Source organism: Mesoplodon mirus (assembly GCF_964341445.2).
Source record: "Mesoplodon mirus genome assembly, chromosome: 7".
In the NCBI taxonomy this organism is placed as follows: domain Eukaryota; kingdom Metazoa; phylum Chordata; class Mammalia; order Artiodactyla; family Ziphiidae; genus Mesoplodon; species Mesoplodon mirus.
In genome coordinates, this window is record NC_138983.1 from 90,709,064 (window position 1) to 90,730,633 (window position 21,570).

Below are 21,570 nucleotides of genomic sequence, written 5' to 3' on the forward strand. Positions count from 1 at the left end.
GTCTGGGGTTGACTGAATATGAAGATGTTCAACCATAGATACGGAAGGCCGATTGTAAAGTCATACTTGAATTTTCGACTGTGTGAGGGTCCACACCCTTAACCCCAAAGTTGTTCAAGGGTCAACTGTACATATGCCAGAGTTCAACCCCGAACTTGCTGAATCAGAATTTCCTCAACTGATTTTGATTCACAGCCAACGGCTGGAATCCCTGGGCATAAAATCATTTGACCACAGTATCTGCAACAGGATCTAGTCCAAGGTCACTTTTTTAAATAGAGAACTTGAGGTTAAGGGAGAATAAATTACTTATTCAAATTCCCAAAAAGGGTAAGAATGAACAGTATCAGGCTGCTATGTTTTTCATATTTCTATTAAGTACCTTTTATTTTCTTATATAGACATTTCCAGAAAAAAGATAACAAGTGGCATTCCAATCACTCAGTGCACACAGTTATGCATATCTTATCATCTGATCCACAGCTCCAGTTCACTAATATAGATAGATTATAATATTTAGAAAATAAAAAGAGGCAGCTCTATTTTATAAGGTAGTTCATGCCATGTACACATCAAACTATCTGGTATATAGTTAGAAGACCTCGTAAATAGCTAAAATCTTGGCTATTAATTGTGTCATAATAAAACTTTGAGGACATGTAAATGGTACTATGTTATGTTTGATGATTTAATCAAAGAAGGGTGACCTCACTTTCCTAGTGATGGAACTTCGGTAGATGCATTCAAAGAGCTAACATAAATCTTAGCTTATTTTCTAGTAGCTAGCAAAAAACTTCCAAAATCACTTCATATTGTGGATATGAAAACACAAAATAATCAATAACCTCAGTTTTCCACTACCGCTGACTTCTAATACTCCATGGCTTCTAATACAACATTTGTATTTTTTAAAGAATTAAAAATTGACAAAGCATATACATACACAATCAGCTAAGATGCATGTTTCCACTAGTGTCTGCTTTACCTAACTAACGTCCAATATTGGAAGGGTAGGCAAAAATATTCAATATTATTATTATTTTTAAATTATACCACTCTAACCCTAATTATAAAATACAGAATACTATTTTATATTAATAATCATATCTCTTTATAATAATTTACTACATATATATTCATACTACAATCCACATTAAGGTACAAATTTTAGCGAACATTAACATTCGTGATCAAAGCCCAGTATGTACGTACGAATCTGTGCACTCCATACATACATACACACAGAATGGTTTTCTAAGATGTCATTGAACGTAGCGCAAAATGTGAATTGAGATGTTATTTTGTAGAGAGTTCTAATATTATATTATTACCTGTTTTCTCTTGTTCATTTGACCCAACAGCATTCTTTTGCAACAAGATAGTCTGAGGGATGCTCTACATCATCCAGCTATGAAACAGAGTTTTATAAACCCAAGTGTCCCATAGAGACATTTACTCCAAGGAACTGGTATAATTCAAAATGTAATCTAACCAAACATGCTTCATAGTCTGGCTAGGAGAAGCAATACCATGGTTTATAGAATAGTGTCTCTGGAAAGAAAAGGAAGTGGACTCTTGGTTCTGCATAAAATCTTGTTAATCCTATTTCCATTTCCGCCTCCTACATTTGTAACAACTGAATAAACTGATTTTTTTTTTATCTTGTAGCTGCAATCTCTGTAGACAGACTGATTAAAATACTACATTGATGTGATCAATACAGTTACCAATGAATAACGCTCCAGGAATTGATTTTTATAATTTGAGGAATTCTGCACCTTGATTCATTTATATGCTATTGTCTTTTTTCTAAAAATTAGGGACTGTTAATGTGGAAAATAAAAAAAAGGATTAAGGGGGAAGGGCCATGTAGGAAAAATTGCAGTTCTCTACAGCATAAGTGAGGAATACATGTGATTAAGGAAAAAGTGATGATTTAGGGGGGGATAAAAGCGTGGATAATTGATAGAGAACTCGTGAAAGAGGGAAGCAATTGTGAATAGATTATTGTGGATGTGGAACTGACATTTTCAGCTATCATTACTGTTTTTTGTCCTTGACAGTTAAGATCTGAGGAATGTTGAGCAATGTTTCAATAGCTGCATGTATAAGAAAATAATATTCCCGCCACCAGAAGCTGCTCTAGTACAGCTTCCCCCTTCTACTCCAGGCCACGGACTCTACCACACAGACACTCAAAGGCAAGAGTGTTATCCCTTAAAATTGTCAGTAGTTCTCTTCCCCTCAACTCCCAGTTCCAACAGCCTCTTCCCTTTCTAATGGGCTGCCTTTAGCCTCACCTTCCTTCCCAGATCCAGCAGTTACTCCACAATAGATCTGCATTGCACGTCCTGTAAAGGAATGCAAGGTTTTGTCTTGGCGTTCAGTCTCTCTTCCAAGACACACACACACACACACACACACACACACACACATAATGTATAAATTCATATTACTGCCAGTGGTTTCAAAGAATCACTTTTCTGGCAGAAGAAAATCAAGGGATTACATTACTAATGGAGCATTGAGTCATACAGCTGACAGTATTTGGCAGATTATTAATGAGCCTTTAATCCTGGGTTGTTTGTCATGTATGAAATCAGAACTTAAGAGCACCATCTACATTAGCAAAAGCAGGTTGACAATCTTTCTATTTAAAGAATGTATGCCAATCTTTTAATTCACTTTATAATAAATGAGATTTAAAATCATTTGGGCAGAAAGTTACTAAATATCAGATATTTCCTAGAAATTTGAAACTTTAAATAGGTTTAACTGACCTTAACTACTCAGATATATTTGGAAAATGGCAAAAGACTTCAAGAAAATAAGTCAAAAGGACATTGTTTATTTTTCATGTATGAACTGAAATATAACAAGGTCAGAGGAAAAGTAATAAATGTGAATAATACACAGGAAACACTTTACAAAACATTTACTTTGGAAACTGTGCTTTTTGCTGAGTTTAACAGTGGTTGGTTGATGTATCATATTTTTATAAAAAAGGAAATCAGCAAATAAGTCATTGAGAATATGGTTTAAAAGTTTAGAAAATTAGGGCTTCCCTCGTGGCGCAGTGGTTGAGAGTCCGCCTGCCGTTGCGGGGGACATGGGTTCGTGCCCCAGTCCGGGAGGATCCCGCATGCCGCGAAGCGGTTGGGCCCGTGAGCCATGGCTGCTGGGCCTGTGCATCCGGAGCCTCTGCTCCGCAGCGGGAGAGGCCACAACAGTGAGAGGCCCGCGTCCCACAAAAAAAAAAAAAGGTTAGAAAAGTAAAATGTGAGAGCACATTACTCATGTCAAATTATGAAGAATAATGATTACATTAAATACAAGCTTATTAACACATTGGGTTAATAGTATAGTAAGGTATGGAATCATAAGGAACATTTTATAAGGATTTTGCATTTTTTTCCTAACTTGTTTGGAAAAACTTACACTTGATTTTAGTGAAACAAAGTATCTACACCTTCAACCAAGACATTCTGGATTTGTAGGTTGACTAACACCATTCCACCAAAATTATTTTCCCTAAACCTAATTGCTATGTAGGAAAAGCTATGAGAACGTCTGTAGCAATTTCTGTATCTGTGACGATAGTAGTAAAGATTTCAAACAAAATATTATTGAATATATATGAATATTTCAATATATATATACATATTCTATTATCAACTCATTAGCATCTAATTTTACATTCATCACATATACATTCTGTCAGTGAACATAGTGAACTGAAACCGACTCTAGGGCCCATGAGATTAAAGTCAACGCCTGTTGCAATCATTCAGCATTTAGCACAAAGCTGGAATATGTTAGGTCCTAGATAGTTATTGACTAGATATACGGTGTGTCCATGCCATTCTAACTCAGTGTTCTCTACCTGTATTGGTGAATTCCATGGATCTGTTCTTGTGTTTACATCCAAATGAAAAATGACTGGAAGCATTTTCAGAATTATCTGGATCTGTCTATAGCTCAATGCAGCAGCACAAACTCACTGTCCATGCCTGTGTGTGTGTTCCGAATCACACTGAGTGTGACTGCTGCTAGGCTGGCATGTTCTAGTGTAAAAAGGACAACTGTCGCATGTCCACCCTTATAGTCACATTTTACCAGCTGCAAACACTAAAATTTCCTTTTAAAGTGATGACTGGGAGGTGAAAAATAGTTTAATAGAATGAAACTCAAAGGGAAGAGTGTTATCCCTTAAAATTCTGTCCGTAGTTCTCTTCCCACTCAATTCCCAGTTTGAACAGCCTCTTCAGTTATTGAAGTTACTGAGGCTTTTAATGGTATTTCATGAAATCAACAAACTGCATCAGAATTACTTTTCACAAACTAATGAAAAAGAACATGGACAGACACTATTTGAATGATGACTTCCACTACCTGAAAGCAAAAGTATATTATGAATCATCATATGAGCTAAAATACGTCATGTCTTCAGTAAAGAAGGGTGGTAGAGCGCTAAGATCTTTCACGGATGTCGGGACACAGACACGGCGCACTCGAAAGGCAACCTGCATCTTGTCAACTAGTATGTTCTCAGTGACAAGGGACTGTGTTTAAGACAAAAAGCATAATCGGATGCATAATTGGAACTTCTGAACTTTAATGTTAAGAGTTTTATAGTTGTATTTGCATATATTTACAAATTGTCTGGTTTACAGTTATAAAAGCATACCAATTTCTATGCCTGGTTTTATGTTTATGCATATTAAAGTAAAATTATAATACTAATTTATCACCATTGGGTGTCTTTGATTTTTTTTTCCTTCTAAAGGAAATAGAGTTTAAATATATATTCAACATCTACTCCCACTCATTTTTTTAATTTGGAGAAATAATGAGACTAAAGCTTTTCATAGGCCACTCAATATTTTAATTTATAATCTTGAGCCCCTACTATGTGAAATTTAGCATCACAAGTTGAACAGTCTTTGTTCTAATGGAGCTCATGGTCCAGCCAAACTTCCCAAACTACCTAGAGCGGAATCCAATTCAGAGTGTCACTCTCTGCTATTTATAAGCTCTGTGTTTGATCATGTTACATACTTTAATTCACAATTTCTTTATCTGTAAAATATGGGTAATAATAATCAAATATAATCCAGTATCTGTAATAATGAAGTAATGCAGAGTGAATAGCCCAGAGATATAGAATATTGATGTATCACTTTTCACTACCTCTCATTAAATGATTGATTTATACATATGTATACACACACACAACACAGAGAGTGAGATAAGCCACCGACTGCTGCTACTTATGGTCTACTTCCTTAAGATTATACCATTGATCCTACTTCATCTATTAATTTTCAAAGAAGGAATTATATGTAACATTTACTCGCACTTAGCTACCAAAGAAATACAAATATGAGGAGCTTATAGAACAAGTTTTTATGTTAGTACCTATAAAATACCTGTCATATAATAGGTGCTCAATAGAAATATGCTGAATGAATGAATGAGAGCTAATCATTGACACGGAGTCAGAACTTATTGTCTAATATCAGTTGTGTAACTATTAGTTCTGTAACATTTGTAAATTAATGAAGGGAACTGAAAGTCAAAACAGTTTTTGCAGATTATAGCATGAGAATTTTTATTTGTTGACTCTGCATTTCTCATAATACTGTGATAGCTAATTTTTATATGTCAACTTCAAAGGGGGTACCCAGATATTTAGTCAAATATTATCGTTTGTGCCTGAAAGGGTGTTTTTCCATGAGGTTAACATTTGAAATAGTAGACTAAGTAAAGCAGATTGCTTTCCTTAAAGTCGATGAGCCTCATACAATCATTTGAAGGCCTGAATAAAATAAAAATGCTGACCTTCCTCTGAGTAAGCAGGAACTCCTCTTGCCTGACTGCCTTGGAGCAGGGACACTGTTTTTTCCTGCCTTCAACTTGAATTTCCTGGGTCTTGAGCCTCCTGGCCTTTGGACTGGACCTACACCATGGACTCTCCTGGTCTCAAGTACAGCAACTGCAGATTTTGAGACTTGTCAGACTCCATAATCACGTGAGCTAATTCCTTATTTTATATAATATACAAATATATCTTCTATTGGTTCTGTTTTTCTGGAGAATCCTAACATAATACCAACACTGACCACAAACATTTCAAAGAAACCTTCATCTTATAGTCCTATATTGATATTTTAAAAGACATTATCTTAGCACAGACCAAATTATAAACTATAAAATTTGATTATCAAATTTTTTTAATTTCGGGGGCTTCCCTGGTGGCACAGTGCTTAAGAAACCACCTGCCAATGCAGGGAACATCCGTTCGAGCCCTGGTCCGGGAAGATCCCACATGACACGGAGCAACTAAGCCCATGTGCCACAACTACTGAGCCGGCATGCCACAACTACTGAAGCCCAAGCACCTAGAGCCCGTGCTCCGTAACAAGAGAGGCCATTGCAATGAGACGCCCATGCACTGCAACAAAGAGTAGCCCCCACTCGTTGCAACTAGAGAAAGCCCACATCCAACAAAGACCCAATGCAGCCAAAAATTTAAAAATAAAATAAATACATTTAAAAAATAAAATTTAAAATTTTTCTAAAAACATCATCTGCTCTGAAGTTTTTTCATTCTGTGTTTGTATTTAGCTTTACATTCCTCATTAAAGAAAAACTGGATGCAATGTTTTTGTTTAGATATATGTATATTTCCTTCATGGAAATTTGAGGTTCCAGTTCATGCTAGTTTATTGATTTCCCTTTAAAAAGTTAGATTTTAAACCTTAGGTTTCTCTTAGTTATAACATGTATTTTAACATTATCTTCTAACCTAGGGAGTAATGATGAGGGATAAAAAATCTGAGAAACACCATTATCACCCCTTAGTAGACATACAACCATTCAATAGTATTATTTTAATATTTGAAGAGTAAAGTTGTCCAGATAAATTAATTATTAAATGATCTTGGGACATAAGGAGAAAATGTTCTACAAAATCAAGATTTCTTCTATTTAAATAGATTCTTCCAGTGAAGTCTACAATGGACTCTTCCAAGGAAATTTTTGAAAGATTGCAATTATATTAAGACTAAACACTGGTGTTAAGCAAACATAGAATACAATTTTATCTCACTGAGAAACTGATCATGTAGTTCTTTTCCATCTCTAATGTATGATCCTATCATTAACATCAACTTATCAAATAGACATTGTTATTATTCTATTTCTTTACAGACTCAACAATTAAATGCCTCTAAAATTGCTCAGATAAGTGTACAAAGTGACAGTTGATATTTGATCCTTTGCTTCCTTCATAAACAATGATTATAGCACAGCATGAGCTTTCAAAGAGAAATAAAGGGACCCCCCAAAAAAGTACATTAGTCAAAGTCATGGTAATAAAACTGTAAGTGAAAACAGCTATTTTATCCAAAAACTTTAAAACCATTGAGAGCACTTAAAACAGTCCATCACTCTTTCTTGTACCTTGAGAACAGAGACCATGTCTGATTCTTCTGTGTATCTCCAGAGTCAAACACTGACACATATTTGAAATACTGTCTAGAAATGGCTGTTGAATTAATTAATTATAAATACCTAGATTGGTCTTATGTCTTCCACTATAACATCCTTAACTTCTAAGAAAATATTGACTTATACATGTGTAATATCTTATACGTATTTACTGGAGACAAGAAAGGGAGAAAAACAGTAGTTTTTTGTTTTGTTTTGTTTTGGTCTGCTTCTCCACTAGAATACAAACCTCATGGGAACAGACTTTGTCTTTCTTTGTTACTAATATATGCCCAAATCCCATACCAGTGCCTGGGCCATACTAAGTAATCAATAAATATTTACTGAATGAATGAATGAAAGATAATTTGAGATCAATGGTATTTCCTACCACTGTGGCTCATTCCATACAACATCATTGAGGGGTTAAAAAAAATGCTTGCTGAGTGGCAGTGAAAGGACAAATGAGGCTGGAGGGGATAAATACATCCACACAGTTAAGCTCTTTCTCTAAGAATACACCTAAGCCTTTTGTTTTCTGACAAACAAAAGAGAAGTCTGCACTTACCCAAGACGAAGGAAATTGCTAAATCACGTGAAAGGGACTCCGAGACAGGTACCGCAGGCCCCGCGGCTTCGCCTTCACCTTGGCCTTCACACCCACCACGCTGCCCGCGCCGCCCTCGCAGGTGCGCCAGAGCTACCACGCTGACTGCGAGGCCGCCGTCAACAGCCATTTCACCCTGCAGCTCCACGCCTCTTTCGTGTGCCTGGCCGTGGCCTTTTACCTCCACCGCGACGACGTGGCCTTGAAGCACTTCAGCCGGTTCTTCCTGCGCCACTGTGGGCCCGGGGCCTGAAGCGCCTGCAGAACCAGCGCGGGGGGCCGCCTCAACTTCCAAGACATCAGGAAGCCAGTCAGTGACGAGTGCAAGAGCGGCCTCAAGGCCATGAAGTGCGCCTTGTTCCTGGAGAAGCTAGCGACCCGGAGCCTGCTCCACTGCACCAGCTGGCCACCGACAAGTGCGACCCCCACCTGCTCCACTTCCTGGCAACTCACTACCTCAGCCAGTAGGTGGCGCTCATCAGACAGCTGGAGGGTCATGTCACCACCCTGAGCATGATGGGGGCCCCAGACATCGAGCTGGCAGGGTAACTCTTTGACAAGCTCACCCTGGGCGACAGCGACAAGAAGAAATGAGCCTGGACTGGACTTCCCCAGAGCCACGGGGTGACCAGAGCCCTGGTCACCATGCCTGCCATGCAGACGGCAAGAGTGCCCTTGCAGAAGAAGTTCACTTAAGTTTTGGTTTTGGTTTTTTTTTTGGCAACAAGGGCAGGACTCTCTTTTCCTGGACTTTATTTTATCACTTAAGTTTTTTTCTTCCAGTTTTTCCGTTTCTTCCAATAAAGTTATTGGTTCATAAATAAATAAAGGTCTCTGGTTGATTCATGTGGGCAAATCTCTCATTTTTTAAGTTTTAAAACAGGTATCCAGGAGTTTCTGAACACAGCCATACCCCAACCAGATGCAGCTCAGGATCTCCACAGTGGGAGGGAGAAGGTGTTCCATGGGGCCCTGGAAAACACAAAATCAGTCTTCCCCTTATAAATAATGTAGGTATATGGGGGTAGACTGGGGTGGGGTGGGGTGAGGTAGGGGTACCTGGTGAACGTGGGTGCATGTGCATAGTGAAAGTATAGAACCATAGCCTGAAAATCATGATTGCAGTTGCCTCCGGGGAACAAGTGAAGGGAATGGGATTGGGCAGGGATTAAAATAAAGGGTGTCTGCAGTTTCACCTGAAATGTTTATGTGCATTAATTATGCAAATACTAATGGTTAAGTATGAGTAGCAAGATGGGGGGTGGAGGGGTTTGGAAGTCTGAATGGTGGAGTATCTCTTTGACAAGTTCACTCTGGGCAACAGTGATAATGGAAAAATGAGTGTTAGGCTGTCTTGCTCAGAAACACGGAGGTGACCTCCCATGGTCACCAATGCCTGGCATGCATGTTGTAATAACAAAACATCCACTTATATATGTTTTCTTTCTTTGTATCATATGTATATATGCATGCTTGTGTGTGTGTGTGTATACGTATATATATGTATAAACATATATATATAGATATATATATATATATTTTAACTCCAACAAGCAGCAGAGCTCATTTTGAAGTTCATTAGGAAGACGCCCTTTGTTGAAAAGCAGTTCGGCGATCACATTACTGGAAATGATATAGCTGCTTCCTAGACCTTTCCTGAGCCTGGCTGTATTTCTGCCCTTGGGTTTCACATATCCAACTTTGATTTAGTTTTTGTTCTTTGCTACCAAGAGAACCTAAGCTAATATGTCTTATTATCAACACACTTTTACCAGCCTCCACTGTATTTACACTAGAGTAAATAGCTCTTCTAGGGTAGTAAATGACATTCTCCCCTTTATCCCTACTACAGAGTCCACTGAAAGGAAAAAGGATCAAGGGTGGAAGGGATCAAATAAGAACAATTTCCCGAATGGAAATACAGAATACTGAAGCCTGCTACCATATGCATCTCTTCTCACCTAAAAGTGTTTTCCTCATAATTTACAGAATTTTAATTCCTTAGATCAACCTTCCCAAGACTGTGTTCAGTATCAGCCAGTGCCTCAAAAACATTCACAAGTGTTCAGTGGAAAACTTGTATTAATCGAATTAGCAGGATTTTTTGGTTTGTTTTTTCAGTTTTTGTTTATTCTAGGAATTTTAGGTCTGATGTAAAAAATATACATTTTGAATGTATAACGTGGGGATAAAATATTCAGTGTTTCCCAAACATTCTGATCATGGGATTCTTTTTCTACCAAATCTCACAGAACAGTATTCCAAAGAAAATAGCTTTGGAACAACGTTAAAAGGTCCCACTGTGGGCTTCTCTGGTGGCGCAGCGGTTAAGAATCCATCTGCCAATGCAGGGGACATGGGTTTGATCCTTGATCTGGGAAGATCCCACATGCCGCGGAGCAACTAAGCCCATGTGCCACACTACTGAGCCTGTGCTCTAGAGCCCGCAAGCCACAACTACTGAAGCCTGTGCACCTAGAGCCCATGATCCGCAACAAGAGAAGCCAGCGAAATGAAAAGCCCATGCACCACAATGAAGAATAGCCCCCACTTGCCGCAACTGGAGAAAGCCCGCATGCAGCAACAAAGTCCCAACGCAGCCAAAAAATAAAATAATATAAAAATAAAATAAAATAAAAAAATAGGGCCCTTCGTGTGTTGTTCCAGAAGCACACACCTGGTAGCTAAACCTCATTCACTTTCACTTAGAGGTCATTATGAGGAACGGGAACCTTTGCTGTGAAGGTTTCAGCACAGTAAGCTTTAGACAGTAAGTGTAATGCAGGGCCCTCACCATGACAGTGGGTAGATATCACACACATCCATTTTGTTTCCTGATAGGTAACTCCCAACACTGTATTTTTCCATTTTTTCCATAATTTCCATTTCTAAATGAATGGTCTCTGGGAATGATAACATTGATGTTTCTCCAGCACTTATATCAAAGTCAAGAGAAACTTTAAGGCTGCTAAGTAGTTTATATTCTTCACCTCCCTCTACCTATGCATTCATCTCACCAGCAGCAGAATTCTTCATTTATTTTCCAGACTAGATGGCTGAATTTTGGTCAGTAATACACCTTTTGGTCAAAAACAGTCTGTGCCTGAATCTTTTTGAAAATAAGATGACTGTTCCTCTCACCAAAGCATGCTGAAATTTCTCAGAATTCAGACATTTAACTATAAGAAAAGAAATAAGGCATACATACTACAAAACACTGTAGTAATAAAGTCCAAGATTGTTAAATAAATATATAACAAGTAATGTCTTTAATGTGTAGCATGTTTTTCCTCCAGCAGAGATGATCAACATTATTCACATCATTATTTGATTTTTGAATGAGCACCTTATGGCAATGCATTCCTCTTTAGGTTCAATGCAGGACTTATCAAGTTTCTCTCCAGCCCTAAAATACATGATGCAAGTCTATAAATTGAAACTGCATGATTCCCAAACAATATAGTGGGCATGAGACAATATCAAAAATCTTGTATATTTTTAAAATTTAAATGTGTTCCCACAACAACCCTTAGGTATCAATTCTCATGACACCTCCACTGAATTTGATAAGGTGTCTATTTTATTCCCAGGCAGATTCAGCGTAATACAAAACTATTATTTTCTCAATATGAGAAATATTCTATCACATTAATACATGATTATATAAGGCTGGAAAATAAGAAGGTGATTAAAGCAAGCTTCTCAACAAGAATACTATTTCAGTCTGGCCCATCTTATTAACCACAACTTTCATTTGTCTACTGTTTGGCTGATTAATTCGATTCAACAGGCATTCACTCTTTTTTTTAAAATAAAGTCCAATATTCTCGACTGTTTATTCTATTTTATTTTATTTTATTTATTTATTGGCTGCGTTGGGTCTTCATTGTTGCGCATGGGCTTTCTCTAGTGGTGGCGAGCGGGGGCTACTCTTCGTTGCACTGTGCAGGCTTCTCATTGTGGTGGCTTCTCGTTGCAGAGCAGGGGCTCTATGCATGTGGGCTTCAGTAGTTGCAGCACATGGGCCCTAGAGGGAACGGGCTTCATTAGTTGCAGCATGTGGGCTCAGTAGTTGCGGTGCACGGGCTCTAAGGTGTGTGAGCTTCAGCAATTGTGACTCACGGGCTCTAGAGCGCAGGCTCAGTAGTGTGGCGCCCAGGCTTAGCAGCTTCGCGGCATGTGGGATCTTTCCAGACCAGGGCTCAAACCCGTGTCCCTGCACTGGCAGGTGGATTCTTAACCACAGCACCACCAGGGAAGTCCCAAGCAGTTATTCTTAATAAATGAGTTTGTGCTGGGGAATCAAAGTTAAATAAGACATGTACTTGGTCCAGTTAAACTAAATAGATTAGCACTTTGCCAATTTTCTAAGAGGAAAATACAAGTCCAATATGAGGTTATTTTAATAAACAATTAAATCAATAGTATAGCTAGGGAGTGTTTTCATTTATTACTCTCCATTTTAGCTTTATAAAGAGGTATGCTACCCAGTCGTTCAACAAACTCACAAATGGGAATGCAGCAATTTTTAATAAGTATGAGAAATAATGTAGGCCAGCTATTCTTCCTCTCTGAATGGTGGACTCTAAATGAATCTAAAGCATCATCAAAAAAAGTAAAATAAATCAAAAACAAATGAAGCATCATCATAATGACCATCATCTGGGTAAATTATGCTGTCGAAATAACATGTTAAGGAACTTCCTCTTCCTAATAATAAGGAATGTTACCTGATGGAGAGAAAGAATTTGGGGAAGAGCAATAATACAACATGATCAACAGACTAAATTTTAGCAAACAAGGACACTCATTTGTTTACATATTTTACACTGCTGTTCCCTACAGACAGAGGAGGCACCTGAAGGTATATTTTACTAGTGTGGGTCACATAGGAGTCTTCTAAGGAACTGGTTTAAAAACATCATTCCAAAACTAGTAAAAAAAAAAAAAAGTTATTTCCACTGTAGATTTGAACCTGTAAGTAATCTATAGGTAAATGTAATCTAAAAAATATTAGGGCAGCCTTAATGGCAGTTCTTTATATAAGAAAGAAACACATACTTGCTGAAAGCTTTTACAGCATCACTAGCTTGCATCCAATAATAAAAACAGCTTACACTTTTTATTTTTACATCTTTATTGGAGTATAATTGCTTTACAATTTGGTGTTAGTTTCTGCTTTATAACAAAGTGAATCAGTTATACATATACATATGTTCCAATATCTCTTCCCTCTTGTGTCTCCCTCCCTCCCTCCCTCCCACCCTCCCTATCCCACCCCTCTAGGTGGTCCCAAAGCACCGAGCTGATCTCCCTGTGCTATGCGGCTGCTTCCCACTAGCTTCTATTTTACGTTTGGTAATGTATATATGTCCATGCCACTCTCTCACCTTGTCACAGCTTACCCTTCCCCCTCCCCATATCCTCAAGTCCATTCTCTAGTAGGTCTGTGTCTTTATTCCTGTCTTACCCCTAGGTTCTTCATGACATTTTTTTTCTTAGATTCCATATATATCTGTTAGCATACGGTATTTGTCTTTCTGACTTACTTCACTCTGCATGACAGACTCTAGGTCCATCCGCCTCACTACAAACAATTCAATTTCGTTTCTCTTTATGGCGGAGTAATATTCCATTGTATATATGTGTCACATCTTCTTTATCCATTCATCCGATGATGGAAACTTAGGTTGTTTCCATCTCCTGGCTATTGTAAATAGAGCTGCAATGAACATTTAGGTACATGACTCTTTTTGAATTTATGGTTTTTGAATTATGGTTTATGGTATATGCCCAATAGTGGGGTTGCTGGGTCATATGGTAGTTCTATTTGTAGTTTTTTAAGGAACCTCCATACTGCTCTCCATAGTGGCTGTACCAATTCACATTCCCACCAGCAGTGCAAGAGTGTTCCCTTTTCTCCACACCCTCTCCAGCATTTATTGTTTCTAGATTTTTTGATGATGGCCATTCTGACTGGTGTCAGATGATATCTCATTGTAGTTTTGATTTGCATTTCTCTAATGATTAAAGATGTGGAGCATTCTTTCATGTGTTTGTTGGAAGTCTGTATATCTTCTGTGGAGAAATGTCTATTTAGGTCTTCTGCCCATTTTTGGATTGGGTTGTTTGTTTTTTTGGTATTGAGCTCCATGAGCTGCTTGTAAATTTTGTAGATTAATCCTCTGTCAGTTGCTTCATTTGCAAATATTTTCTCCCATTCTGAGGGTTGTCTTTTGGTCTTATTTATGGTTTCCTTTGCTGTGCAAAAGCTTTGAAGTTTCATTAGGTCCCATGTGTTCATTTTTGTTTTGATTTCCATTTCTGTAGGAGGTGGGTCCAAAAGGATCTTGCTGAGATTTATGTCATAGAGTGTTCTGCCTATGTTTTCCTCTAAGAGTTTGATAGTTCCTGGCCTTACATTTAGGTCTTTAATCCATTTTGAGCTTAGTTTTGTGTATGGTGTTAGGGAATGATCTAATCTCATACTTTTACATGCATGTACCTGTCCAGTTTTCCCAGCACCAATTATTGAAGAGACTGTCCTTTCTCCACTGTACATTCCTGCCCCCTTTATCAAAGAAAAGGTGACCATATGTGTGTTGGTTTATCTCTGGGCTTTCTATTCTGTTCCATTGACCTATCTTTCTGTTTTTGTGCCAGTACAATACTGTCTTGATTACTGTAGCTTTGTAGTATAGTCTAAAGTCAGGGAGCCTGATTCCTCCAGCTCCATTTTTCGTTCTCAAGATTGATTCGGCTATTCGGGGTCTTTTGTGTTTCCATACAAATTGTGAAATTTTTTGTTCTAGTTCTGTGAAAAATGCCAGTGGTAGTTTGATAGGGATTGCACTGAATCTGCAGATAGCTTTGGGTAGTACAGTCATTTCCACAGTGTTGATTCTTCCAATCCAAGAACATGGTATATCTCTCCATCTATTTGTATCATCTTTAATTTTTGACTCTTAATGGACATTTCGTTTGTTTTCAGTTTGTGCTAATGCAAATCATGGACAGGAATCCTGCTGTACCGGTTATTCTGGTGCATTTACACAGGGCAGGGGTGAGGGCTGCTGGCTCACAGGCTATTTATATACCTTCAGTTGATGGAGAGGGCTAAATGCTTTCCGAAGTAGTTGTGTCGATTTATACTCCAGTATAAGTAGGGTAGAAGATTCCCATAGTACTCGAGGTCTACAATACCTGATACTACCAGATTGTATGTATTTGTCCATCTCATTGGCATGTAGTTTCCTTGGTTTTGACTCACTTGTCTCTTATTACTTAACGAAGTCGTACGCTTTTCTCTGTTTACTGGCTGTTTGGATTTCCTTTTTTATGAGGTTTACATCAACTATTGTTATTTTTTATTATTATTTTTATTATTTTTATTATTTTATTATTTATTTATTTGTGGCTGTGTTGAGTCTTCGTTGTTGCGTGCAGGCTTTCTCTAGTTGCGGCGAGCGAGGGCTACTCTTCATTGAGGTTGCTTCTCTTGTTAGGGAGCACAGGATCTAGGCGCACGGGCTTCAGTACTTGTGGCACGTGCGCTCAGTAGTTGTGGTTCGCAGGCTCTAGAGCGCCGGGTCCGTAGTTGTGGAGCATGGGCTTCGCTGCTCCGCGGCATGAGGGATCTTTCTGGACCAGGACTCGAACCCATGTCCCCTGCCTTGGCAGGCAGTTTCTTAACCACTGCGTCACCAGGGAAGTCCAACTATTGTTATTTTGAATTCTTCTCCATTTCCAAGTAATACTCTTACATGACTATTTTCTCACTAAATTGGAGGCATTATCTCTTCATTTTCTAACTTACTAATAAGTAAGGGTTTAGTTCCTTTACACTCTTTCCTATGTCCACACTGCTCAGTAAAGTTATGTCATCGTGAGTTATTCCACTGCTCATGATCTCTTTGACTTGTAGTCATATACTTAAAAACCTACATTGTTGATCAACTAGAAACTCTCTCAACGTCACACTTTGTAAAATGAGGACATTCATACCATCTTCCCTTTTTTCGACCTCCTGTCTACCTTCCAAACCTAGTTGTCAAAGTTGAAATTTATATTCTGTTCTATGTGCAATTAAGTCTTCTGTTATTTGAGAGTCAGTACGGAGTAAGGTTTAAGAGAACAGGCGGAGAGCCTGAACTCAAAGGCTCGATCCAACCTTAAATTAGGTACAGCCTGGGCAAGTTCCTTCCCTGACTTAGCTTCCTGTTCTCAAAAGTGGGAATGATATTAGCACCAACCTCATAAGGCAATTCAGAGAATTAAATGAGTTAATATATGCAAAAACACTTAGAGCCTAATATATACTAAGTACATACCAGTATACAATACATTTCAGTACATACCAAGTTAATACTCATACATACTAAGTACAGTTTACTTTAGTTATTTGTGTTTACATGCAAATTGACAATAAAAGCTGCAAACCAAGACAGTATTGCCATTATTACAATGAAATTAATATTGCCCACTGCAGATGTACTGTGTCTCTGTGTATAGACTACACCTCGTTCCATACTGTGCCAGTGTCACTGCCCTTGTGCAGGGTGACCACATACCCCAAGCCGCCTTGGGCTGTTCCAGTTTATACCTGTTGTCCTGATGTTACAGCATTAGAGTGCCTCCTTACACTATTGAAGTGTAAGGAGTTTGGACAAGTTCTGGTTTGGACAACAAATTAGATACGTGGTCATTACCCCTGTGTGTCACTGAAAAGGGGGACATCTATAGTGTCACGTGGAAGTGGATTCTTCCTTTCCTCACCAATACTAGGTTAAAAATCAACCATAGTTTAGTTGGCTTTATGTTTATGTCCGTATAGCCTTTTCTCCTCTGGAGTTCAAGTTCCTTCTCCTCTTCCTCTCCCTCCTCCCTTCCAACAGTGCCTAATACCTAGTAAGTACAATATGCCTCAAGGTGTTTCTATGCTCTCAATCACACAATCAATAGAAGCCTCTCCACTCTAGACTAGCTGCAATCTGCACTGAATCCCCTATTACCTTCCTTCTTGGTTTATTGCCTCATTTTGCTGGATTATTTCTATTAATAGCTTAAGGTGTAGCACAGGAGGTCAATTTTTCAAATTTCTTTCTGTACAAAATATCTTCTTCAGCCTCCACTTATGACTCATAGTTTGGCTGGATACAAACCCCTAGGGTGAAAAGTATGTGCCTGAAAAACTTTGGAGGTATCTTTCTAATGCCTTCCAGGATCCATGGTGCTCATGACAAGTATGATAAAGTCAGATTTTAAATTTTCTTTTTAGGTGGCCAGTATTTTTCTCTCTGGAATGGATGTATCCTCTCAGTATTTTATTCTATTTTAATTTATTTTTTCAGTATTTTAAAGTTTCACAAGGAAGGGTGCCTAGGTATGAGGCTATTCTTGCTCGTCTTGTATAACTATTTTCAGTCTGAGGCCTGATGTCTACTTTCAGCTGTGGGGAATTTTGTTGCCCTTTGATAGCTTCCCTCCAGTTTTTTTCTGGGTCTGGAGTTTCTAATAGTAACATGTGGGATCTCCCAGATGCAGCCTCTCTAACATATTTCTATCACATTTTCCATTGTGTCTTTCTTTTTTATACACTGAGAAATTTTTTAAATTCCTACTGAATTTATTTCAGCAACCATATTTTCATTTCCAGGAGACCTCTCTTGATTTCTGACCATTCTCTTTTTAATTAACTCCCTAGTCTTATTTTATAGTTTCTAGCTGTTTTTAAACCTCTCTCAGGATATTAATTAAGGTTTTTCCTTAAATTATTTTGTTCCCTAAATTGTCCCTGGTCCTACTAGGATATGTTTTCACTCTTTTTCCCCCTCTCTGATGTTGTAAGCTTTACTCAGCTATCAGGCAAATGACAGTTATTTTCTATTTAAGAATGAGTGCAGAGAGCTTCCCTGGTGGCGCAGTGGTTGAGAGTCCGCCTGCCGATGCAGGGGACACGGGTTCGTTCCCCGGTCTGGGAGGATCCCACATGCCGCGGAGCGGCTGGGTCCGTGCGCCATGGCCGCTGAGCCTGCGCATCCGGAGCCTGTGCTCCGCGAAGGGAGAGGCCACAGCAGTGAGAAGCCCCCGTACAGCAAAAAAAAAAAAAAAAGAATGAGTGCAGAAAGCTCCCTGAAGTCAACGATTGATTGGCTTCTTATGCAGGAAGAAGCGGGGAGTAACTGTAACAGGATCCCCCCCAAACACAATTTTCTCGGCTGTAAAAACTCACACTAGCTGCCCTAGATCTCGCCAGTTTCACTGTTTTCAAAATGAAATCATCTCATTTCAGGAGGGTGAGGGCGGGGCTGGGTGTCCACTCCTCCAAACACAACCCTTCAATGAGCTCCCCTATTTCAGTCACACTTTTAACTAACTCCACCCTCTCTCATACATGCGCATCAAAGCACGGAGATACTTCTGCAGGTGGGGTCAGAATCCTCCTCAGTTGCACGTGGTCCCTGTGCATATTCTAGGTGATGCTTTTCCTCTGTTCTACTGCTTCAGTTTCACCCTCTTCCACCTGTCTTCCGTCTTTCCAAACTATTTTGAAATCTCTTGATTGTTGTGGGCTTATATACTTAAACACTTTGATACCATCATTTTTGTGTCTTGTCAAAATGGAGAAGAGCTAAAAGGGTTCTCAGTGCATTCTGAATCTGCTATTCTGTGGTCCCAGTGTTTAAACTTCTTGGTCTTCCCCAGTGTCTATCATTGCTTTTAGAAATACAATCTCCTGGTCTACTCGTGAAGGAAATGAATACACCACATCTAAAATGACAAGGAATGCGGGTTACATGCTCTAGGGTCTCGTCGTACTCTGCCATTTACTAATAAACCACTTACGTGCTACAAATTGTAGGTGCTCATTTATAAAACGAAAGGGGGTAACTCTACATGAACTAAAGATTTCTCCTGCTCTAAATCATAATTTTCTAAGTTCTTTTCTTAAAATTTCTCTATATTATCATTAATTTTCATTAAAAAAATAAAAATCGGGCTTCCCTGGTGGCACAGTGGTTGAGAGTCTGCCTGCCAATGCACGGGACACGGGTTCGTGCCCTGGTCCAGGAGGATCCCACATGCGGTTGAGCGGCTGGGCCCATGAGCCATGGCTGCTGAGCCTGTGTGTCCGGAGCCTGTGCTCCGCAACGGGAGAGGCCACAACAATGAGAGGCCCGTGTACTGCAAAAAAAAATTAAATAAAATAAAAAAATAAAAATCTAACTTTCTCTTTTGAAAATCAAAGAGTAATTCCCATAGTCCTACAATAATGGGATAATTAGTTCTGAAACCTGTCAAGTTTCATGTTTCATATGAAAAGAAAATCACATTAAATAATTTTTAAATTTAAATAATTAAATTTAAATAATTTTTAAAAATTAAACATGGACTTTGTAGCACAAAGACAGGGTCCCCCCAAATGGTATTGCTTTATTTACTAGAAGTGTTCAGCTCTGCATTGAAGTTGAAATAAAATAAATATATTAATTTTGAGGTGCAAAAATTTCTTATGAAAATCCATTTTTCTTTTCTGTCTATACAAACAAAAGTATGGAATGACATTAGAGGTCAGGTTTATTTGGTAATAGAATGTAGCTTCTTGGGGCTTCCCTGGTGGTGCAGCGGTTGAGAGTCTGCCTGCTAATGCAGGGGACGCAGGTTCGAGCCCTGGTCTGGGAAGATCCCACATGCCACGGAGCGACTGGACCCGTGAGCCACAACTGCTGAGCCTGTGCATCTGGAGCCTGTGCTCCGCAACAGGAGAGGCCACAACACTGAGAGGCCTGCACACTGCGATGAAGAGTGGACCCCACTCGCCACAACTAGAGAAAGCCCTCACACAGAAACAAAGACCCAACACAGCCGAAGATAATAAATAAAATGTGACACCTTTATAAAAAAAAAAAAAAAAGAATGTAGCTTCTTGATATTTTTGATTTTAGGAAAGGAGAATATCAACATCAAAACGTTTTTCAACTTTACTTTTATTTAAAATGAGGCCATATTTTCCTCTTACAAAAAGAGAGTTCAGGGCCTCCCTGGTGGCGCAGTGGTTGAGAGTCCGCCTGCCGATGCAGGGGATACGGGTTCGTGCCCCGGTCTGGGAGGATCCCATATGCCGCGGAGCGGCTGGGCCCGTGAGCCATGGCCGCTGGGCCTGCGCATCCGGAGCCTGTGCTCCGCAACGGGAGAGGCCACAACAGTGAGAGGCCCGCATACCGCAAAAAGAAAAAAAAAAAAAAAAAAAAAAAGAGAGTTCAACTAGAACTGTCAATTTTCTCATCTGTAAAACAAGAGCACTGAATCAGCTGACTGTATTCATTCAGAACTCAATTTCCTTATCTTATGATCACTAAGCTTCTCCCTAAATCTAATATACTAAGGTTCTAAGGAAAGGAAAATATATTACTAACGACATGTTTTGATTTCCGTTTCTTAGAGTTCAAATGTCCACCATTCACCTTGGTCTAAGCTTAAGGAACCATTCAAGGGGATACAATGCAGGTGGGAGGAGAAAACAGAACCCTCACACAAGCTGTGCTGTGTTGCGATCAGCCTTCCGTTTGAAAAATAATCTTCTCTATAGCTTTAAAGTGATAACTTTGTACCTGCAATGCTTCTTGTTTCAAACGGATTTTCTCTGGCTCCTCCTGAACACGTTCTGAGGAATCATCGACCTCTTCGATTTCTGAGGAGGAAGGACTCTCTACTGCCACAGTCACAGGAAATTCTGATGCACCTGAGTGTCTGAGGAAGAAGATACGAAATCACAGAGTTGTTACACTAAAGTGCAAAGAAAGAAGACAAGATTGTAAAATAGATAACACAAGCCAGATCCAAATATGCAAATATGAAAGGGCATTTAACAAAAGTGATCTGCGGTATCATTATTTATAAATGTCTCTCACTGCTCCTTAGTCTAAAACAGGCAATGACTAAGTAAAAGTACAGGAACTTATTTTTGCTATGTTACTGTACAGACCTCTGTTGTACGTGGTTAGGATTAGTAATGGGAATTGCCCATATTATTTTATTAAGTTGCACTGCTGGCGGGAATGCGAATTGGTACAGCCACTATGGAGAACAGTGTGGAGGTTCCTTAAAAAACTACAAATAGAACTACCATATGACCCAGCAATCCCACTACTAGGCATATACCCTGAGAAAACCATAATTCAAAAAGAGACATGTACCAAAATGTTTATTGCAGCTCTATTCACAATAGCCCGGAGATGGAAACAACCTAAGTGTCCATCATCGGATGAATGGATAAAGAAGATGTGGCACATATATACAATGGAATATTACTCAGCCATAAAAAGAAACGAAACTGAGCTATTTGTAATGAGGTGGATAGACCTAGAGTCTGTCATACGGTGTGAAGTAAGTCAGAAAGAGAAAGACAAATACCGTATGCTAACACATATATATGGAATTAAAAAAAAATGTCATGAAGAACATAGGGGTAA

At 38.9% G+C, this 21,570-nt stretch overlaps 1 pseudogene across 1 annotated transcript in view; it reads left to right on the forward strand.

The window, feature by feature from the left end:
- LOC309808868 (ferritin heavy chain-like) overlaps window positions 1-8,692 on the forward strand; it is a 34,889-nt pseudogene extending 26,197 nt beyond the window's left edge. Inside the window, exon 2 of the transcript in view lies at window positions 8,094-8,692. The product of the transcript in view is annotated as a ferritin heavy chain-like (transcript). The remainder of the gene's footprint in view (window positions 1-8,093) is intronic.
- Window positions 8,693-21,570: the final 12,878 nt, after the last annotated feature.